Below are 23284 nucleotides of genomic sequence, written 5' to 3'. Positions count from 1 at the left end.
CCTTGGAAGATCTACTCTTAGTAGGGCTCTTCTTTCTTTTCTTCTTCTCTTTGGCAGAGGTCTTTTTCTTTTTGGATGAGCCATCCTTGACATGGCTTTCCTTCTCCTCCTTTTTTCTTTTCTTTGAAGTTGTACCCTTGGCTCCTTTATTAGGTGGAAAGGGGGAATCAAGATCAGCTGGATTGATAGATCTGTCCAAAACCATAGACACTGCCTTCTCCCTTACCCAACTTACCCAAGAATCTGGATATTCATGCAACTAAGGCAAAAGAAAATAAGAAAATTTCTTAATATGACAAAGTCACTAAATGTATTGACCCAATCAATCAATGCTATTATTACATGAACTTACAGTAAGTGTTGTCATTCTAAATCTTGACTCAAGATATCTCCAAGCATTAGCAAGCACCATCCATCCACAAGATGTTGAGTCTTTCTGCAAAGGAACTTCCTGATTGTAGTACTTAAAATCTTCAAGTTTGTAGTCTTCATAGGTGGAACCTAGAAAACTCAAGATAAGTTTGGCAGCACTGCAAGCATAAAATATTGAGGGTCAACCAAACAATTGAAAACATACAAAATATTGCTCTAGAACATAAACCATGGTAAAGTTGATTCTTACATTTTACTTCTTCCATGAATGGATGCTAAAGAATTCATAAAGATTACATCTCTATCCAATAGATTGAAGATAATAAGACTCCAATGGCCTCTGTGATAAGATGAATACTGTAATTAGTTGTGAATATTGTAATGATGGACAAAAGATAATTGAGTGTGAGTCTTACACTTCAACATAAGGGTATACAATGTAATTGCATGTCAGCATATCAAAGTTTTTGAGAAAACTTGCAAGATCCCCTTGCCTATTGAAAAGGCACTGTGTAACAAGGGGATCAAGAATGGTCACTTGCATAGCCATTGAGTCAGGAAGATCCCTCATAAGACATCTGGAGACATAAACAAAACATATCAACAAAATATGGAATCTGAGAAATTCATCAAGAAAGCAAAAGAAAATCCACACAAACCTCAGACAGATGAAGAGGACTGTGTCAGATATCTCAATATTGTGATTCACAAGCATACTTGTGTCTTCAGGGGCAATGTCACAATAAACCTCATCCTCTCCATGCATGGAGACATCTACTATCATTTGACCTGTTACATTCTGATAAAGCTCTGAATTGGATACATGAAGAATTTCAGCCTGCTGAGAAAGAATAGCATCCTCTGTAATCTTCTCCTGATCTCTCTCTTTCTCCACTTCTTCTTTAATATCTTGAGCTTTTCTTGTACTATAAGTATGCGAAATATCTTCAATAACAACTGATTGTTTGGGTTGTCTTGCTGGAGGAATATTAAGAATTTCAAAAGCCCTCATATCTTTACTTGGAATGGGTTCCAAAGCTTTGTCAAACTTGTATCTAAGTCTGGACACAAGCATAAAATCTTTGCTCATAAGAGTGATCCTATGAGCAAATGCAGCAGCAATGTATCCATCATTCATAAAGTCGATTAAAAAATCTTCAGCAGCCTCTTGAAGACACATAAGGGCCTGTGACTCCCATCGGATTTTATCAAGATTTGTGTTTCTCATTTTGCCAACTAACCTTTTTGATATGTCCCTGACAACCCGAATAAATGGCAATCGAGGGATGAGAAGACTCGTAGATTTCTGTGCCGCTCTGATCTCTCTTAATGATTCACCTGATAGTTTAATCTCTTTCTTGCTGTTGCCCTAGCACGAGGCTCTGGAGGAGGCTTTTCTTGTTTTTCATCGCTAACTAGCTTTTTGGAAGATCCTGGTTTGTCTTCAGCTTTTTCAGTCTCCAAAGGGGGGTAGACTCTCCTTGCACTCTGTTTTGTCCTCGCCATTAAAGTTAAAGAAAAAAAAGATACCCGATCGAGGTGATTTGTGTGTTGAGATAAAGAAAACTCATAGTGGCCCGAACGAAGCGTGGGGCGGATCCAAAGTGGTTGGATAAGCACTATCGCTTGATTCGGGAAATGACAAATAGAGATGGAACTAAGCGATTGAAGGCTTCCAAAAGTATTGGAAATAGGCAATCGCTTGGTTCTAGCTTGATTCGGTATGGCCAAGTGATAGGGGAGGATCCCGAACGAAGCGATTGGGCGGATCCAAAGTGGTTGGATAAGCACTATCGCTTGATTCGGGAAATGACAAATGGAGATGGAACTAAGCGATTGAAGGCTTCCTAAAGTATTGGAAATGTGCAATCGCTTGGTTCTAGCTTGATTCGGTATGTCCAAGTGATAGGGGAGGATCCGGAACGAAGCGATGAAGAAGGTTCGATTGATATGGATGAGGTCTATCGCTTGATATGGGAGAGAAGGGTAAAAGGGAATTCCGGGAAATTCGGAGGAGTGATCTCGCTTGATACCGTGTCGGTGAAAAATAGAAATGTTTTCAAGAAAATTAACTTTTTATACCTTGAATCCGTCGTACATAGGACCGTTGGATACACGTGTCATGCAATCATTTTTGCCACGTGGCACGAACAGTCACTATTTAAGGTGTTTTTGCCACGCTCCACGTGCTCCATCGGATATTCTCAAAAACTCTCTCAATTTTTTTCTAAACTTTTGGACCACTTATTTTTGCTTAGTCAAACTGTGCCATATAGTGACTTCCAAGCCCTATTTTGCAAAACCCTCTGTTTTTTTTTGAACCTTCAAATTGCCAAAGCCCGCACCAAGCGATAGAAGCATTCCAAAACTTTTGGACCACTTATTTTCGCTTCGTTCGGGCTCTTTCATATCAAGACTTCTAAGCCTTCTTCAGAATTATTCAAGCGTTTTTCTCAAATATCACAATGAGTAAAAGTGTTGAGGGACGACATGAACTTGTTGAAGAAAGCCCAAGTGAAAGACTCTTGAATGCTATTTTGCAAGATGGTTATGACATGAAGGTATACGTAGATGCAGTGGAGATATTCAATCCAAGGTTTGTTCTTTCAGATGTTTTGATGAAGCTTAAGGACATTCTTGAAGAGGAGTACAAACAATTTGAAATGTCAATTGAAGCTCATTGTTTTCATATCGAAGACAATGATTTTTGTCACCTTACCGATTTTACTCAGCTGTCAGTGGAGAAAGCCAAAGTTACAAAGAGGTTCAGTAGATTTTCAAATAGAATCTCTTTCACATGCCCTTCATCCATTTCTTGTCCAATTCATAAAAAGCTTTGTAACCTTGTCCCCAAGGATGTCTCCTTTCTTTTCTTTCTATTTTTGAGAGCAGAAATACAAGATAAAGAGCAACAATCAGAAATTGATGCAGAGAAGGAGGAAGAAAACTTAAACGTCACCATAGTCTCAAAGCTAGAGAAAAGTTAGATTTTAGAAGAGGAAGAAATTGATGTTCAAGCTGAGGAGAAAGAAAGTGCCAATCTTGATGTTGCTGAATTTAGGGCTTTCACTGTTACTGAAGAGCCCTCAGAGGAAGCAAGCATATCTGAATCCTCTGTAACTGTTCCAAGCCTTCCTTTCTTCTATATCAATGAGAAAGATTTTATTCCTTTGTCCTATCTTCAATGTCTCTTCAATATCAGGGAAGACGACTGTATTGCAGCAATTTCAGAAGCTTGTGAGGTGACCAAAGACTGTATTGATTCAGAAGTAGAGTCGAAGGAAGAGTTTTTGGCACTTGATTTGCAAACATCTGACCACTCATTTATCCCTGCTCCTGATGCTCTTGCCTTGTGCCTTAAAAGAGTGGATGAGGAGAAACCTTCCCTTAGAGATGAGGATTTTGAGAACAGGCTTATTGAGTTAGGTGTAGTGTCTTTTGGCAGAGATTTCAAGCTTCAGGTAGATTCTGATAAAGTGGAAAGGGTTGGCTCATGCAACTTGATGAAAGCCAAAGTAGTAATTGAGGATGAGTTGCAGACGGTAATTTCCATTTAATCTTTTGCAAAATGTTATTGTGATTGTAATTTTTTTAAAGTGAGGTTTTTGTCTTGCAGATTGAATTGCTTGATAAGGATGATTTTCTAGGAAGAGCTAAAAGCAACAGAGTGAAAGCTACAGAGACTAGGTCAAGAAGGCCTTCATCTGCTCTCATGCACTACTTACCTACATTGGATAAGGCTGTGTTCTGTGCATTCCACATGAACTTCTCTGAAGATGCTGAGTTGCCAATATTTGCCTTGAAGGTGTATGTGGTCTTTCTTCCTTTGTTTTTTTTTATAGCATGGATGGCTTTTAAGGTGGCCTGAGTGAGAGGTCCGTAGTAGCGTTTAAGTTTGCTACCATTGAAATAACCAGCCATCTCAACACCATCAAGTGTTCCAATGTGCACTGCACCTTGTGGTGTTATCTCAGAGACTAGGAAAGGTTCATGGGATACAATCCCCTTCAAATAAATGCTAACAAGGTGTTGCTTCTAGAGAGAGCTGCTGCTCTTAGAATCTTTGGATATGTTGCAGGTTTCAATGCCTCAAGAGCAGGATACTTTCTTTACTACTCTAGCTATGCAGCTGCAGCTGAGGAGTCAGATATCAATCTTCTTGGAGGTTATAGAAGGAGAAAATTTTTGAGATACAGAGGTGACATGCCAAATAGTCCCAAGAGAATCAAAAACTAATGTACACACAATATTTTGCAAGGACTGATTATAATTCAGCAAATATTTTGTAAGAGGTACAAATGTGTTAGTAAATTATTAGTCTCTATCTTGAGGTGTTTGTGTAGTTTCAGATTGCTGGTTCTTTGATCTCATCCTTTGTAATTGCCTCCTGTAGAACCAATTGAATAATTCTTTAAGTGCATTGCTTCTTCTTTGACCACCTCCTCTTCTGGTACATCTGAAAAAGGAAGTTCTCGCTTGATAGTGAGACTTTTCCATTCCTTGTGTGTTTCATGTTGCAAGGGGTCCTTCTGTAGTAAAATATGGTCCATGCAAGTAAAGAATATGCTACAAAGACAATTCTTTATTAGTAAATTTAAGAAATTACACTTTAATTTTAATTGTTTTGATAAGTCTGAACACTCACCAAGTAATAAGTTATGTCTTTTTCTCCCCAGGTATCTATGATAGCTTTTATTAAAAACTTTATTGCTTTTTTGAAATCATCTGCATAAGTATTTGAACCAACTTGTTGTCTTAGAACTTTGAAAAAATTGTCGAGTTTTTTCCAAACTTCCATACGTTTGTTGGCTACATCTGGTCTACTTTTGACATTTGTGGTGATGACACATAGATGTTTCCAGCAGTTCCACATTGCATTGACTTGTTTGGTGTCATGGTTGCTCAAAAATCTTCTTGCTTTTGCTCCTCCCATTGAAACATCTTGTAGAACATCACCTGTATCTCTAGAAAGAACAGAATCTTTTTTAAGATGCACTTCGCCACCATGGAAACCCATTTGAGAGAGCAAGGCTTCGCATTTTTCTATGCACTCATCTGCAAGTTTAGTCGGCTTAATAGAATATGCATAGTCCAGATGAAGTCGGAGCAATTTGTCCAAGATTCTTATCTCTGCATGCAATGTACATATATGCACATTTTTTAAATGTATTGGTAGAATTGGATCCCAAATTTTAACAGAAGTTGGATAATCGACAACATTCACATTATTTCTGGATGGTGGTTTTCCAATCTCATTTTTTGCAAGCCATTCTCTTGTCCCTGTGCTTGCCATGCAATAAAGACATGGATATTTGGTATTTGCTCCTCCACATACACCAAACATACACTTCAACGCCTTGAGGTCAGCACTCAAATGCCATTCCACAATGAAATCACCTATGTCGTCTACATGAAGGTGTTCACCTGCATTTTGGCTCTGAATAACTGAAGGAATGTCTGTTTGTGAGAAGAGCCACTTTAATGTTTCATGACTCTCTACTGGCACATGAGCTGATCCAATCCACCATAGCTCCATTTCTAATTGAGTTTTGTGGTATGGAGAATCAAGCTTACCTTGACTATAGTCCAATGCTTTATTCATTAGGGATATAGATATTCTTTCCATTTTTTGACATTTTTGGATTTGAGCTTCATCTAATTTTATAACAAATACAAGTTTTCCTTCATAATCTATTTCTCGAATGTTGTAATATCTCACCATAAAAGATTGGACTTTTCTAATGTTCATCCAAATATTATTATAAACGTTGTATTCAAAAGACGATTTTTTTTTTTTTGTCTCTCATATGGCATTGTTCCCTCAATATAGAAATACTCTCCGAAATGTTTAGAAATTTCTTCATTTAACAAAGTTCTATATTTTCCAACATTGTGAGGTCTAGGCAACCCAAAAGCTTTGATTTTGTAATACTTAAGGACCCTGAACCAGGTTTTAGAGATGGCTCTGTATCCCTTTCTACTCACTCCCACTGTGTCACAAACTTCTTGCATTTGGGAAGGCTGGACCAATAAGTCCATATCTTTTAGTAGATGTTGAAAGACTAGTTTTTTTTTAAGTTTAATTTTCAGGAAGTTTCAAAAGTTTCAAGATATCCGACCTATTCATAAGCTCATTCAAAAATCTTACCCTTTCCTGAGCATTAGACATGTCAAATCCTAGAAGGGTAGTAACATGATCTCTTACAAGTTTTAACCTTTTTTTCCTTTGTCCAGATCTCTCTGTCAAGTTAACTACATCCCGCATTCGTTTTACTCGTGCTCTTAACCCTATTGGAGTTTCTTTTAAGGTTTTCAATTGATCATTTTCTTGTTTCAAAGACACTATTTTGTTTTCAAGTTCTATAATTTTTGTTGCATTCAAAGATAAAGTATTTTGAAGATATGTAATATATTCTGCATGTGATTGAGATAGTCTTGAACTATAACCAAGTAAGCCATCCACCCCATCACCAACAAATCTAATCAAATCATGTGGTGTGTGAAAAGAAGGATACCGTCCTGTTCTGGGATCCGATGGATATAGACTTCCATCTGTCCATAGGTCAATATGCTTCTTTCCTTCGTTGTTGTGAAGATATTGAGCTTCATTCGCACATGAAAGGGGTCTTTGGTAGACACTCCGTGTAGTTGCATACTCTTGGTTGAGCTTGATATTCAAATGAAACTTACGATTAGACGTATCACTCATTACTAACAGAGCTAAAAATATTAGCAAAGCTATTAGAACATGAGAGACATAGAAGAATGAGAATGAGATGTAGCTTGTGAAGTTCTTAGAGAAGCAGAGGAGTGAAATTTTTTGGAGAATGGATGAGAGCGTGTTCGGAGGGAATGGTCATTCAAAAGTAAGAGAAATAAGTATTTGCCGTGAAGTCACTAAAAGAGGACAAATTTCGAGACGAGCCATTAAAGAGTAGCATGAAAATGATATATTTTTTTAGATTTTAAAATATGTACTTAGATACATGTTCAATCACATAGATACGCTTTAAATATCCAAAACGGCCAAATTTGGAGCCGTTTTGACCGTCAACATTCTACTAATTAGCAAGCTAGCGAAATTCCTTACACAGCCCATTTTGAGACGTTTTTGGCCCTAATGGATGTAGGAACCTTCTCCAAATGTCCTTAGACATCCGCAGGCCCTCATGCAACTCTAATCTCACAAAGGTATCACACTAAAAGCCCTTTGCTGACTACAGTTGACACATAGCTACTTGAGATCTGATTGTACTCAACCAAGCTAACTAAACTGACCGAGCTGATGCAGGCAACCTCTCCTCTGCGTCCGCTAACAACTCTACATACTTAGAACACTTCATGGAAACTAGGATCCATTACAATGACACTCAGCTCTGACAATAGCAGATGAGTCACAACTACCATAGAAGCACTCTCAGATCACAAGCCTGTCTAACTGCTTGACAGTTGACCTTTGACTATCAGTTTCTCTCTCTTCTTTCCTACATTTTTCTACCCATATTTCTCAATAAAATTAATAATGCACAAAATTACACTTTTGATAAATACTCATAATTTGAATTATGTCAAAATTTTCTCTTTTACCATTTAATTACTTGGATCTCAATTATCATGGGAATTCCTCTTTTACCATTTAATTACTTGGATCTCAATTATCATGGGAATTCCTCTTTTACCATTTAATTACTTGGATCTCAAGTATCATTTAATTACTTGGATCTCAATTATCATGGGAATTCCTCTTTTGCATAAAAATAAATTTACCATAAATTACTCTTTTCTCATAATCAATTAATTATGCATAATTACAAAAAAAAAATATTTCTCATGAATATGATGAAAATCATTCTTTTTGCATAGGATGTCTAATCCTAGAATATGGTAGGAAGTCCTCTTTTAGCATTATGCATTTCTGAAAATTTTGCCATAGCTTCGCTGCTATTACTGATAATTCTCAATTTTTTTCTAAAAAGAATAAAAGCTTATAATGAAAATATGATAGTAGTTTCTCTTTTATACTTAAAATCAAACTATGAATTTAAATCATAATTTTAACCATAAAATTAAACATAACTATGATTATCCCACTAGATTAAGCTAATTTCAACATTCCTCTTTTCCCAAATTGTTAGGATAATCCATTTCTCATTTAGAATGAATTAGAGTAGTTTTCAACTACTCATAAACAATCTAAAATAATTTACCATTATTTTAATAGCACAAAATCATAAAAATATCATTTTCTTAATCTCTAGCTTATCAAGCCTAGAGTTTAGCTTTGAATTAAGAGACTATCATTGAGAAGCATCCTTTTCCAAGGGATTTAGCCATAAAAATGGCTATTCTTTTTTAGAGAGAGAGATTTACTTAAAGAAAGCATTACAAATCAGCATAAAGATTAACTCTCTTAATTAAGGCTTTAAGGGAAAGCTTGATTTGAATTAAAACAATCATTTAGAAAGCTTCTCAAGCTTGAGAGGGATTGAGAAGAAGAAAGTTATTGAGAAAATTGAAAAAAAAACCATAAAATTTGATTTTACCTCCAAGTTTAGCTTGATTCTCTAATTGCAGTGAAGCCCTCGACCAATCAATTGGTCCACCAAGAGGAGAAGAGCAACTCCAAGAGTTGTTGTTGAGAGAGAGAGCTCCAAGCTCCCAAGAGAGAGAAAAATTTAAGGGATAATAGAAAATATGATTATTTTAATATAATACTAGCATGGTATAACTCCAATATCCCATTACAAATGACTGAGGGTCTATTTATAGGTGAGGGAGGCCACTAACCAGGTCCAATTGGGTTCTAGAATTTTCCAAGTTTAGTTTGACTCAATTTGGACAAGCTTTAGACCAGTTTGGCTCGCTTTTTTATTTGGTTTGATCCATGAGAGAGGAGAGATGAAAATATCACATTTTTTTGAATTAAAAACCCTTCCACACATGTGAAAGAGGTACCTACCTCAAGAGTCCCCCTTTCCTTACCAAGGTGTCAAAAATGCATCATTATTCTAAAATATCTCATTTTCTTAGTAATATCTCATAATTTTTAACTAATAAACCTTGTACTCAGTCCACTCTTCATCTTATGTGAGCATTTACTCAATTTTGGGTATTTTCTTTTATTCTTTTGGATTTTTCTCATCCCAACACTTGGATTAATCCAATTGGCCCATTGGAACCTTTATTGAACCATAATCCAGAAATTTCTGAAAATGTAGACCCTTAGGCTAAGGTCCCTTATACCATTTTCAATTAATTCCTAATGTACTTTGGAAAGTTCATTTTGAACTTCTGTTTCAGGGGAATCCAATTTAGACACTAGAAGGATTTTTATATCTAAAGATATCTCAATTTTGGATTATCTCTCTCTAGATATTTTCTCTCTCTAGGCCAAAACAGGGTAAAACATGATCTTCCTTCTATTTCAGAGAGGGGAATAATTATAAGAACAGAAGGGGAGGTTCTTATACCTTTACTCCTCAAAAGCTGGAGGGAGGAATCTTACAGGAATGGGGTCAAGTGGAGGATTTTGGAGGCAAAAGCTGAGTAGTTCTGGGTAAGCTGAGAGTAGTTTTTGTCAGCTCGGTGTCAGTTATGGTCAGGAGAGGCTACTATATGTTTTTATTAAGCTCAAGGAATATGCCTAAAGGATGTGCCTATCTCAAACCCCCAATAGATAATAAAATATAGATGTATGGTCGAGACCCTTAAAAAAGATGACTATTGTGTGTACGAGTGGATTTACGCAAATGCACAATTGAAAATAGAAAGTCCACAATTGAAAATAGAAAGTCCATGGGCAACAAGGGAAGCGAGCGCTAAGGAAGGAGGTGAGCAGTGATATTGTTTTTGGAAGGAACTAAGGCGACGACAGTGTAGAAGAGGGAGACCAGCAAAGGGGGGGGTCATTGCGAGTGTGGCTTGAGTGACCACCACAGGATTGAGTAAAGGCGACTACAGTTGAGAGAGTTTCTGTATATCGGCGTTCTTTGTGAGGTTACAGGCTAGAGTACTTGCAATTGTTATAGTTTTGTAGGCAAGAAGGCAGTGTAGTAGAAGGATTGACTGGATCAAAGTAGAGGGTGAGCCAGAGAACCGAGAGTTAGCAAGGCAAAGTGTTCCCCAGGCTCTCTGAGAGGCTTCTCTGTTAGATACTTGACCCAATTCAATTTCTTCTCGACTGTAGCTATTTAAAGGTGAAGCTTGGAAGTGATGTCACCCAGATCTTCTTGAGGGAGATCTTTGAGTTTCTTGGGTGTTTCCTTCTTATGTTTATGCCAGGTCTCAGGGTTGTTGAGACAGTGAACGGTTTCTTTTTTATCTGAAGAAGAGGGTTTGGGTATTATCTTTGATCTTGATGTTTTTGTTGTGATGTATGTGTGATTGAGTTTATGGGGATAGATCATCTATGTGTGAGTCTGATGACTAGGAATCTTTTTTTGAGGCAGTCCTAACTTTCAAAATCTATTGAGAGAGTTTATAGTCAATTCTGTGTCAGCGAGTAGTTAGCTGATGATGTAGGCTGCTTGGTTTGGTTTGTTTGAATTGAAAGGAAGAGTCTTTGACTTATGTCTGACAGTTAGAGGTCAGCTGTCAACAGTCAGAGGGGCTTGTGATCTGAGAGTGCTTTTGTGGCAGTTTTTGTGACTCAGCTGTCAGGAGCAAACTGAGTATCACTATGATGGATCCTGGTTTGGATAAAGTGTTCTAATAAGTATCTAGAGTTGTCTCAGCAGACCCAGAGGAGAGGTTGCCTGCATTGGTTTGGTCTGGTACAGTCTCAGATCTGAAGCAACCGTGTGTCAGTTGTAGTCAGCAAAGGGCTTTTAGTGTGATATCTCTATGAGATTAGAGGTGCCTGAGGGCCTGCAGATGTCTGAGGACATTTGGAGAAGGTTTCCACGTTAGAAGAGGCTTTTGAGTCAACCGGTTTTGTCAGATTTCTCAGTCAATTTCTAGCAGGTGAAGATCATAGGATGGTCGGCAGAGTGTCCAGGAAGGTTAGAGGAGGGTCGGCAGAGTCTCCAAGAAGGTCCTGGGATTGTGGATATAAGGCCCACTGATGCTGGAGAACATCAAAAGATCCTGGAGGATTTCAGAGGCAGAATCTAGGCAATTCTGCGTCAACTGGGAGTAGTTTTGTTTAGTTGGGTGTCAACTGTGGTCAGGAGAGGCTACTAGGTAGAAAATCTGAGATTTTGGTGGTCATTGCTGACCTAGGAGGATAGCAGAGGGAGGCAGCTAGGTCAGGTAGGGAGGTTGGGAGGGTGTTGAGGTGTCCCATTGAGTCAACTGAGGATTAGGGGGGGCGTAGACGAGTGTACTGGTGACTTGGTTTGGTGTTGTCTGCTGGTGTTGTGGTGCTGGTGATAGTTCTCTCCTCACGGTCGTGTGCTTCGGACGAGCTATAGAGGTAGGTTCTCCCGGACACATCAATGTCAAAGCAAGAATATTATTATAATGGGTTTCCGTGTGAAGAGCAGGAGTGGGTCAACTAGATAATCGTGTTTGTACCTTCAATTGGGAACCTGTTGCTATATTTTCCATGTCTTGATGTATGCTCCATTGTAGAGGAGTGTCAACTAGATACTGGTGTTTGTACCTTCAATTGGGAACCTCTGTTGTTGCTGCTATACTTTCCATGTCTTGATGTATGCTACACTGTAGAGGAGCGCTTGTTGTTGTGAAGAGCTTCACCTCAATGTTGTCTCTTCAATTTCCAGTGTGGGCAATCTACATGTGACTAGCATTATGTTAAGACAAACAACATATTCATTGGCTCAAAGGTACATGCTGGATGGAGGATGTCCAGATTGTGCATAACATACATTTGCTTTGATAGATTCTTCTAGGCATTAGACTACACACCATGATTCCCCAGAATCTAGTGCTCTACTGCAATCACAACCAAGTGTTTATCTACATGCAACCCTTATGCACCCTCAAGAGCAATCTGTAGCACACTGCCAACGCAATCGAGGACGAAGAGCTCCCCCCTTCCAAATGACACAATCTGATCTGAACCATAATCAAAGCAATATTAGGGGGCAAGTAGGTTGCCCTGTGCATCAAATTTCTGTGAGAAGACCTAATACCCTAATTGCTTGCAACATACTGCAATGTTCGGCGCCCTCCTACACAGTCTAGTAAATGCTCTCTGGCAACACCTCGCAATGTTCCGCGCCCTACACAGTCTGGCAAATGCTTCCAAACACTCAATCGACCGATCGGAGCGGACGATTGGTGATCAAACAAGTCTATCAGGTGATCGAGCTCTGTAGCCGATTGACGATTGAAAAACTAGAAGAATTCGACCGGGGCGATCAGTGCGATCGGGGCAATCGGGTGTTTAATCGATCGTCTCCGCTGGAGGTTGCATCGATTGAAGAAGTGCCTGATTATTAAAGACTGGCAATCGATCGGGGCAATTTGACGATTGGACTTACTAGCAATCGGAGAAGCAGTCTCTTTACGATTTTGACCTTAACGATTCATGCGATTGGCAATTGTTGGCGATTGGGGTAGAATCAATCGATCGGTAACTCGGATTGGTGAAAGATTTGGATTGGCTGAGTGGATATTTGATCGATTGAGGTAGTCCCCAAACAACATCCAAGCATCGTTCATTCCACCCTGGTGGAGAGGCCTGGGTGTGGTCGAGTGGTGGCCGATTGAAGACTGGTTGGCCGATCGGAAAGATCAACGATTGGACTTACTGGTGATTGAAGAAGCAATCAAGCGGTGGTGATAATTGGCTATCGGAGATGTAGAATCGATCGATCCGACTCGTGAAGATTTGAATCAACCGATTGTGATGAGTTCAATCGACGAAATCAGGACTTACTAGCGATTGAAGAAGCAATCAATCGGTCGTGCTAATTGGACTTACTAGCAATCGGAGAAGCAGTCTCTTTGACCTTAACGATTCATGCGATTGGATTGAAGAAGCAATCAAGCGGTGGTGATAATTGGCTATCGGAGATTTAGAATCGATCGATCTGGCTGTTGAAGATTTGGATATCAACCGATTGTGATGAGTTGAATCCGCGAAATCAAGACGATTGGAAGTTCAATCAATTGACTGGACTTTTGCACTACAACATGCCGGGGATATAGCAGCATTTAGTAGTAACGTTTCAGTCGTTATTTCACACTGGGCAGCGAAATATTTTCACTACTGAGCAACGAAAGAGTAGTGAAATTTCATTTTGCTTTACTTCAATTTTGTTAGCAACAAAAACAGGAGTGAAATTTCATTTGCTATTCTTGCGCCATAAAATTCCAAAAAGTTGTTGAGTACTGAATTTAAGTTATACATGTCACATACACAAAAAATTATTATAGTTTTAAAAAAACATCCATAAGAGTCCTTGGAACCATGGATTAAGGTCCAAATAAGGTTCCAAAGGGCCAAAAGTGTAATCCAAGTATTGGGATGAGATAAATATAATAAATAAAAGAAAATAACCCAAAAATGAGTAAATGCTCATATAAGATAAAGGGTTGATTAAGTACAAGGTTTATTAGTTAAAAAATAAAGTTTATTAATTAAAAATAAGGTATATTAGTTAAAAAATGAGATATTTAAGTGAAACGATGAACTTTTGACACCTCAGTAAGGTGAGAAACCCACTTGAGCTAGGTGCCTTCTTCATCATCATTGCTTGGGTTTTTTAATTCAAAAAAAAATGTGATATTTTTATCTCTCCTCTTTCTTGGAGCAAACTGGATCAAAAAGGGAGCCAAACTGATCCAAATCTTATCCGAATTGGGTCAAACCGAAGCTGGAAGGCTCTAGAACCCAGTTGGACTCTAGAACTCAGTTGGGCTTGGTTAGTTGTCTCCCTCACCTATAAATAGACCCTCATTCTTTTGTATTTTCATATTGGAGCATTACCATGTTAGTATTTTCTCTAAATTAGCTTATTTCTATTATCTCTCTAATTTTTCTCTTCTCTTGAGAGCTTTGGAGCTTCTCTCTCCTCCAACCTCTCTTGGAGATTACTCTCTCTCTCTCTCGTGGTGGCCAAGGACTTGCTTGGGGCTTCACTAAACCTCTTCTTTCTTGAAGATTACCCTTTTCCCTTGGTAGCCAAGCCTCTTCCATGAGGGCTACACCATTTTTTGCAAGGTAAAGAATCAGGCAAACCAAGGATAAGCCTAAACAATGTTATTTATGCTCTCTTTTTAATGTTATTCTTCTTCCCAACCTCCCTCATGCTTTGGGAAGCATTTTATTTTGTGGTTTTTCTCTTAAAACCATGCTTTTCTTGATTATGATGAATTAATGGTTATGTTTAAGCTTAGGTTTATACATAAACTAATTCTTAGGTTAAAAGTGTGATTTTAACCATTCTCAATTCATAGAAATTGCGAGAAAGTTATAGCAAAATTTTCTTATTAGAAAATGAGGTTTATACATAAATAGTTTTATTCTAAAAGAGAAACTTTGAGTATTATCATTTCATAGAAAATGTGGGAAAGCTATGGCAAAATTTATAGCCTTAGACTGGATGTGAATGGATATAGAAATGATGGGAATGGATGTGAATAGATGTGAATGAATATAGGAATGATAAGAATGGATGTGAATGAATATATGAATGATGATAATGGATGTGAATGAATGTAGGAATGATGAGAATGGATGTGAATGAATATAGGAATGATGGAAATGGATTTGAGTGGATGTGGATGAATATGGGAATGATGAGAATGGATGTGAATGAATGTAGGAATGATGAGAATGGATGTGAATGGATGTAGGAATGATGGGAATGGATGTGAATGAATGTAGGAATGATGAGAATGGATGTGATAGGAACGATGTGAATGAAAGTAAATGGATGTGAATGGATATAAGAATGATGTGAATGGATGTAAGAATGAAGTGAATGAATGTGATTGGATGTGAGTTGATGTGAATTGATGTGAAAATGATGAGATAAGATGTGGGTTGAAGTATAAATGATGTGATTGGATGTGAATTGATGTGGAAATGATGTGATAGGATGTGAATTGATATGGAAATGATGTGATAGGATGTGAATTGATGTGGGATGATGTGATTGGATGTGAGTTGATGTGGAAATGATGTGATGTGATATAGATTGATGTAGAAAAATATGAAAAGATAAGAAGTGATGAGGAATAATGTGAAAGGATGTGGAATGATGAGAAAAGATGAGGAATAATGTGAAAGGATGTGGAATGATGAAAGATGAAAATTTTAATTGGAACTGTATTTATATGTGAAACTTATTTTTTAAAAATTGTTTTATGTCAAGAATGCTGGGGAAGCATTTTGACCATCTTGTGAATGAGGTCGTGGGGACCTAAGTGAAAAAGTTACAATAGCTGACGAAGAGTCAATGAAGGACGTCTCGCATGGTAAGGTCGGCCGAGGTCTTGACCAGCCTCGATTCGATTAAAATAGTGAGCTTCCAGTACGGTGGATGAGGGACCAAGGAAGCAGCCTATGAGTGAAACACTAGGTCACCTGCGAAGGAACCTAGAGGGTGCTGACCATACGGTGCTCGAGCTCTGGGTCGCCTAGGATACCCATGTGTGTGTTGAGGAAGAAAATGAGTTGGAGTTGTTTTCTGAACACGAGCATGGATCTGGTTGATTGACCTTGCTGGTCTTCAACGGATGGCTCTTTTACATGGATTTTGTTGGTTGATCTTTTGCTGATCTTCAACTGAGAGTCCATATGATTTTTATGTGATTATATTCCTAGGTACTATGGGCTAGGAACTATTGAAAAGGCCCCTGTGAGTGAGCAGGTGGTGAGTGTTCTGGTTGCCAATGATGCCATAGGTACGCTGAGAAAGGGGATGAATGGAATACTTAAATATATTCTTGGGTACTACGAGCTAGGAACTATCGAAAAGGCCCCTAAGAGTGAGCAGAGGGCGAGCGTTCTGGTTGCCAATGATGCCATAGGTATGCCAAGGAAGGAATGACTGAAATTGGATTTTTTTTATTGGAAAGTGGAAAAGTTGGAAATTGGATCTGGATATTTTGGAGGATTATGATCAGTAATACTATGGTTTCAGTTCAAGTTTGCTTTAAAGACAGCTGAATCTATAAAAGGCAATTTCATTTTGGTTTGTAAGTAGTGTGTCTAAGTTGTATTTTGCATGAGTGCCAGCTAGGGGGCCTGGAAAATCTTCTCCCTAGTAATCAGGACAAAACATAACCAAATTTCTAAATGGATCCTATCAATAGAGTGGTTGGGCGGTTGGCTAACCCATGGGATTGGATGGAGTTAGGCTGGACTGATGGATCCCTATAATTAAAATTTAATTATGTTGAAGTTACGATAGTTGAAGTAAATCATGGATAATCCTTATTCTATTGAAAAAGAATAGGCTGTGCCTCTTTTGATGGGAAAAAAAGCGTTGGTCTCAATGAACCAAGTACAAGTTCCTCCTTTGATTCGGCCATGTGACCCGCGGGGTCGGTCGGAATACAAAAGATAGTTAAGGCTGTTGACTACACTAGAAGAATTCTCTTGGGGGAATCACCTATGCTTTCTAGGCGAGGGAAGTTTTTTCGGGTTCGGTTTTGGAACCAAGGGATTAGTCTGTTGTCCGTACATTCGTTGGACGAGGCCCCGAGTGGGAAACCCTGCCCCGCGTGTGAGGTTTTGCTACTTCCACTGCTAGCTTTTCGAATTCTGGTGCGCTGAGGGGACAGGGGTCTCACACTTCATCAATGTCTATATCTAATGGAAGCTCAATGAAAAGATGGGGTTCCATATCAATATCACTATCATTATCCAATGAAGCATTGTCATGATTGATAGGTGACATCATCTTCTTCGGATTGATGTTCCTCATGCTCTTGATCGGACTCTTCTTCAATTGAACCGATTTGAGGTAGTACTTGCACCTCATCCAGAGATTCGACCTCCACATCTTGATCTTGAAAGATATGTTTCGAACAAGGGGAAACTTGTATAATATACCACCACTTTTGGATCAATTCAATCGGCGTGAAACACAACCTAATATCACAAAGCAAAGGGGTTACACATTTATTATACTCTTCTCTTGTGATCATCTCTCCATTTTGCGATGCCATCGATATTGGCATACGAAGCCATTCTATCTTGATCACATTTGGTAAAGGTTCCAAGCCAGACGGGAATGCCAAGCATCTATTTGCTCTTCTCTCATCCTTTCGTCTAATTGATTACATCCTTGTACCTCCCAATTCACTTCTCCATGATGGGACTATCTAGAATGCAGAATATATTCACCTTGTGGCATAATGCTTCATCCAGTTTTCATTGCCTTCCTTTTCCTTGTGGCACATTAGTGATTAGTCGGTCGTCCTCCTCATTGCTCCATAATAGTGGCATGGAAGGATCTATGTGAGATAGATGTTTTGATATGCATACAAGGGACTCTTGCATCAACCATCCCTCTGCCGCGGCTTTCTTCAAGCCGTGCTCTTTGTCTCAAAAATTTCTTTAAGGTTTTCATGAACCTTTTAAGAAAAAATATCCATCGAGAATGAACAACACCACAAAGTGCCACTTCATCAACCAAATGCACCACAAGATGCAATTGGCTAGTGCGAATTATTCTAGTAAAGTTGTCCTCGATCATACACATTACCTCAATAGCATTGATACAAGCCATCTCAATGGATGTAGGATCTGACTCCTTTAAGGATATGTACCTACATACATAGCAATCATGTATACTATTTACCAATCCATAACTTGTGAGCATATGAGAATACCAAATATGCAATATAACTTAGCTAGTGAGCATATGAGAATACCAAATATGCAATATAACTTGTGAGCATTTATGCATAAGGCTTATGCATAAGCCTATGCTTAAGGCCTATGCATAAGCCTTAAGCCCTTATGCATAAGCCTATGCTTAAAGCTTATGGCCTATGCTTATGCAATAGGTCTATGCATAAGCCTATGCTTAAGACCTATTCATAAGCCTTAAACCCTTATGCATAAGCCTATGCTTAAGGCCTATGCATAACCCTTAAGCCTATGCTTAGGCTTATGCAATAAGACTTATGTATAAGCCTATACTTAAGGCTTATGCAATAGCCCTATGCTTATGGTTAAGGCTTATGCATAATTCTATGCTTAAGGCTTATGCTTAAGTTTTAAACCTATACATATGTCATACATAAGCCTAATGTGTAGTGCTATACATGCATGAAGTTTAAATGTATAACTAATCAATTTTTCTCATGTTATGTTTTGTAGGTCTTGCATTGTTGTCCTCTCCTTCGGCTGACATTGTCAAGGTAAGCTCTCTTACTCATATAACCTTATGTTTATTGCACCCTTGGGTGCCAGGTTTAGAGTTTAGGCTTATACAAAGAGATATGGGGCATTATTGTAGGCCATCAGGAATGCTGGTTAAGTCAAGTTAGAAGTGGTTATCCACGAGTAGGTGGTTATAGTAGAGGGGGAGCCCTCAATCTTTTCACTATCCTTATCCTATAAAAGAGAAGTTTCCTTTGGCTTTAATAGTGGGGAGTGCATAGAAACTCCTCATAAGCTATCATCCGAAAGGGGCATTGTCCCACCTTTCTTGTCTAAGCAATATTGTAGAAGGTCTCAACAATGTTCTAATATCACATGTTGCATCTTTTGTTTAAGCTTTAAGCATTCTTCTGTTAAAGAATTATTTTGTTGTTGTCCTCTCCTTCGGCTTGACATTGTTGAGGTAATCTCTCTTATTCATGCAATCTCATGTTTATTGCACCCTTGGGTACTAGGTTTAGGGTTTAGGGTTATGCATAGACATATGGGGCATTATTGTAGGCCATGTACAATGTTGGTTAAGTCAAGTTACGAGTGGTTAGTGCGAGTAGGTGGTTATAGTGGAGGGGGGGAGCCCTCGATCTTTTCCATATCCTTCTCTTGTAAAAGAGAAGTTGCCTTTGGCTTTAATAATGGGGAGCGTGTGGAAAGTCACCCTTAGAAGCTATAATCCAAAAGGGACACTGTCCACCCTGCTTGTCTACATAGTATTGTAGAAGGTCTCAACAATGTTCTAATATCACATGTTGCCTCTTTTTCTTAAGCTTTAAGAATTCTTCTATTAGAGAATTCTTATGTTGTTACCTCCTTTGTTTTGCGACTCATGCACTAATCCTCTCTTTTGTCTTCACATAAGAGTGGTAAGGTCTCTTCTTCTTTTGATTGCTTCCAACATGTTTTTCCTTTATTGCATCCTTGTTGGGTGCTAGGTTTAGGTTTAGCTTAGGTTTACCTCTATGTATAGGCTCTTTCAAGATCTATGGATAAAGGGAGGCCGCCCGCCGCGCAGGGCATTTTCGCACCCTTGTGGTCCCTTTGGATTTTGATGTTTTATGGATAAAGGGTTGTGGTCCCTTTGGATTTTGATGTTTTGTGTTTTGTTTGTAAAAGCATATAGAACACCATGTAGAGCACATTTTGAGAAGACCGAGCATATAGATCACTTAAAGCCCATTCTAACCATGCATGGGACACATAGAGCCCATTGCGATCATGTACGAGACACATAGAGCCCATTGCAATCATGTACAAGACACATAGAGCACATTTTGAGAAGACCGAGCATATAGATCACTTAAAGCCCATTCTAACCATGCATGAGACACATAGAGCCCATTGCGATCATGTACGAGACACATAGAGCCCATTCTTGTACTAGCCACATCGAGACAATAACAAGCATGTAAAGATCTCAGGCAGCCCGTTTCAACAATGTATAAAATTACATAGACCATGCACATCACACCATGAGAAGAACAATCATATAGATATAGATCATATAGAGCCCATTTTGACCATATATGGAACACATAGAGCCCATTCCAACCATACAAACCACACCAAAACAACAATGAGCATGTAAAGATCATGTGCAAAGACCAATTGACTATGTAGAGCACACCGTAAGAAGACCAAGTATATAGAGATCACACAGAGACCATTTGAACCATATGCATATCCCATGGACCACAAAGAGCACATCGAGATGACAACGATCATGTAAATATCTTGGGCAGTCCATTTTGATCGTACAAACCACCATGCAAAGCACAATGTGAGAAGACCAAGCATATAGTTCACATAGAGTACAATGTGAGAAGACCAAGCATATAGATCACATAGAGCACATTTCAACCATGTAAGGGACACGTTTAGCCCATTCATGTACTGACCACACCAAGAGAATAACAAGCATGTAAAGATCTCATGTAGCCCATTCTGAACATGCACAAAATCACATGGACCATGCAGAGCACACAATGAGCAGAATGAGCATATAGATCACATAGAGCCCATTCTGAACATGAACAAAATCACATGGACCATGCAGAGCACACAATGAGAAGAAAGAGCATATAGATCACATGGAACCCATTTCAACTGTAAAAACCACACCAAGACAACAACGAGCATGTATAAAACCACTTGGGTCATGTAGAGTACACCTTAAGAAGACCAAGTATATAGAAATCACATAGAGCTTATACCGACTATATGTGGATTCACGTGGACCATAAAAGCTCACTGAGAGGAGAAGATTGAACATGTGAAGATCCCATACAGCCCATTCCACACATTTATAGATCATTATAACCATCCAACCATCATCTATGACATCATACATGGCCATCATGTGGATGATGAATGTATGTCCATGGTAGCATACTTGTATGTATATATCCCCCTAATCTATGAGATCATACATGGCCATCATGTGGATGATATAAGTATGCACATGATAGCATATATGTTCATGATGCATCTATGTCCATGATGAATGTATGTCCATGTCATGTCACATGTTGACATGGACCCGTCGTCATATGTTGACATGGACACATCAAAAGTGCCACATCATTAGAGTAGTCCACATAAGCAAAACCCATGTAACCAAAGCTTGCCAAAATGAAAAATGCCCGTTTTGCCACATTCTTGCCAAAAACAATCTCCCTTGAGTTACATTGGTATCAAAGCACACACCTCCTTTCTCTTTGAGGAAGAAGAAGGTCCTAACCTTGGGACAAACACTAAGAGTCAAGTGCATTTACTAGTTTGGAGCAAACATGCATCAAGAGCACATGCAAACTACGACCTAGGAAGAACAAGCTATAGGTAAGTTTGTTATTTTGGAGTATCATAGTTCATGATTGCATAATATATTATGGCTATATCTATGAGATCTAGATGTTGGGGAGCCTAAAATCGATGTATGGATTTTGAATTATTTGGCTAAGCCTAGAGCCTAGTTGTTTATTTATTAGAAGACAAATTCACCTAATTGTAAAGATATGTATACTTTGAGTTTGGCAAAGTTTTCCTAGAGCCTACTTGATTTTTTATTAGAAGACAAATTCACCTAAATTAATTGTAAAGCTACGTATACTTTGGGTTTGAAAAAGTTATCTTTTGGAGTTAAGTGTTTTTAGACACCTCCCCCCTTGTCTACTTATAAAGGAGAATATTGTATATTTTCTTAAGATGTTTCAAGAAGAAAATAGTTTTGATTGCAAGCCAAGAATAGCTCTAAGAATATGCATGGATGGATATTCCTATTTAAGGATTGAGCGAGTAAAATGCCTATAGCTATGATTTTGCCATAGATTATTCTTTATTTGATTTACATAACCCAAAAACTCACTCCTATGTGGATCTAGGTAGTAAGTGACTATCCGGACTCTTCCCATAGATTCTTGGGTATTGTTTGATATAATTCATCGTGAGGAAATTCTAGGCCTCATGGGTAGGGCATACAATCCAATACATAAGAGGACACACTAACTTGCTATAAAGGATGAGGGTGTAGAGCTAGATTATACGATGGCATTATTCATGGGTTCAAGTGTCTTTAGCTTGGATTACATGATGGTATTGTAGTTAGGATCCAAGATCTGGCTCATGAACTATATATGATGGTATTGCACTTCAGATCCAGGATTTGTCTCACGGACAAAGTCATGATATGGCAACTGGAGACATGACAAATAATCTTAATATCATGGATGATGCCATTATAAAAATTAATACGTTTGGTGTACATTAACATGTGTTTGGGACCTTCAATGTTTGTTATAGTTGGTTTTTATGGAAGGGTTATTCTTAGGTTACTTACGTGTGGCAAATATGTGTGGTGATGGTTTTTATACTTATGGAATATTTGTTTACTAATTTATTATTGGTTATTTTATAGGTGAAGAGGATTCAGAAGATTAAGGAGGATACGCACACTATTATTTATTGGCACACATTTTTTGTAAACAAGCTATATGTGTGTGTTTTCAATCTTCTGCATCAGCAGTCACAAGAATCCAATAACTTTATCCAAATTGACTAGTGAAAACGTTAAACATGATTCTATAACAACATATTTGTATACAATAATCATGTTGCAAGTAAGTGGAGCCAGTGACTCCATTATTTGGAAACTTTTGGTATAGAGCATAAACCCAAAGATATTTTGAGAGAATAGAACTTGTTACCTGCATCCATCCAAATAGACAAACAAAGAGTTAGCTCATGTGTGTGTCTTGCAGGTGTCATAGGACCTATCACGTATTATAGATGGATTCAAATACTCAGACTTGACTGTAGCATAAAGATTGAGAAAACTTTTGAAAACAACTTGATACTTAGACTTGATTGTGGCATAAAAACTAAGAAAACTTTTTCAAAAAAAACCAAAAAATATATAGTATCCGAATTCGAATGTTCCATCACATGTAGGATTCCGCCAAAGATCATCATCCATTCATGCAATATAGGTCAAAAATTTCCACAAATAGTTTGAAGCATATGCAATACGGACAAAGCACAATGCGGGTTTCCATAAGGTCATTAACCCATAATTTTTTACTAGCATAGAGTTTCCCACTGACAGTCATCAAG

This window comes from Cibotium barometz, chromosome 4, assembly GCF_041138505.1.
Source record: "Cibotium barometz isolate CiBa-2024 chromosome 4, ASM4113850v1, whole genome shotgun sequence".
NCBI classification, from domain to species: Eukaryota; Viridiplantae; Streptophyta; class Polypodiopsida; order Cyatheales; family Cibotiaceae; genus Cibotium; species Cibotium barometz.
Note: the sequence above shows the minus strand (reverse complement) of the source record.